The following is a 1,434-nucleotide window of genomic DNA, read 5'->3' on the forward strand; positions in this document are numbered from 1 at the left end:
TATATATATATATAAATAATTCTATGGATTGCTAAATTTTAATTATAATGAAGTAGTATGGAAAATTTATTTTCAAGCCAGTGACATAAAAGACAACACAGTTTTTGCCTTCATATGAAACATGATATGTTTTTCAACATGCTAAATAGACGTTATATGCATATGGTAGAACAAACAATTTAGAGGTCATTGTAGACAATAAATTCGTGTCGAGAAAACAATATTCAAGAACGAAAAATTATAGTAACAACCGTATTTATTATTTCAAATTGCGAGTGTTACAATTTCTATGATTCCTCTGAAATCGCCTTTTCAAATATAAATTTAAGGGATTTAAAGCTTGTTCTTGGTTCTCCGATGAACTTGAACTTGAACTTGACCTTTATCTTGATCTTGACTTTTTATTGAATTCAAGGGCTAGAAGCTTGTTCTTGAATATGATGGTCCTGATGTTGATCGTTCTTGAACTTAAATGCTTGAATTCTTTAACTTGTAGTTTTATAGAGAATTTTATGGCGTTTGTACCACGGATTTTCTCTAGCTTCTTGTTTAGAATTTTCTCTCCCATTTTTGAATTATGAGAACCCCTATTTATAGTTTTAGAATAGCGGAGTTGTGATTGGGACAGGACTCCCTTCGGCCAATCAGATTTAAGTGACATGGCATATGTGTTTTATGGAGCGGACTTTGTCATTTTTGACACATGTCATGATTCTATTGACTTCTTGTTTGACTTGGCATAGTACATCATTTGCCCACGTGGCACCAAGATGGGCCCTAGAATGAGATGAAATTTGGCTTAACAATGGGGTTCATCTGTTGTAACCAAAATAAATTAATTTAAACTTTAATTAATTGCATGTTTATTGAACTTAAATATTTAACTCAATTATATTAATCCATAATATTTATTTGGATTAATATATTTATGAATTTAATATAGTCAAAATTATTTTCTAAATTTATATTTAATAAATTTTAAATAATTACAAATGCCCCTAATTCAAGTCTTGTCCAGATATTTTATATTTTAAAGACTAAGCTTAAAGTAATTAATGAAGATCTTCTATAAAATGTGGAACAATTATGAGTTGTTGCTTGTTTATTAAAGACTAAGCTTAAAGTAATTAATGAAGATCTTCTATAAAATGTGGAACAATTATGAGTTGTTGCTTGTTTAATGAAAAATTATGATTATAATTTCTTCATAATACTTATGTTTCCTTTTTAAAAAGAAGGTCAAATACATACAAAATAAACCCACGTGGGTTTGCCTAGCCCCACCGACCCTATACAAAAAACATTTTTTGAATTCTATTAGGGGTCTAATTGTGGTCTTAATTCTTATTTCACTAGGAGTTAAAACCCCGTATTTTTAAGTTTATAAATAGGTCTCACGTTTCCATATTCTCTGAACACATTCAGAGATCGTGA

Source organism: Solanum pennellii, chromosome 10 (genome assembly GCF_001406875.1).
Source record: "Solanum pennellii chromosome 10, SPENNV200".
NCBI classification, from domain to species: domain Eukaryota; kingdom Viridiplantae; phylum Streptophyta; class Magnoliopsida; order Solanales; family Solanaceae; genus Solanum; species Solanum pennellii.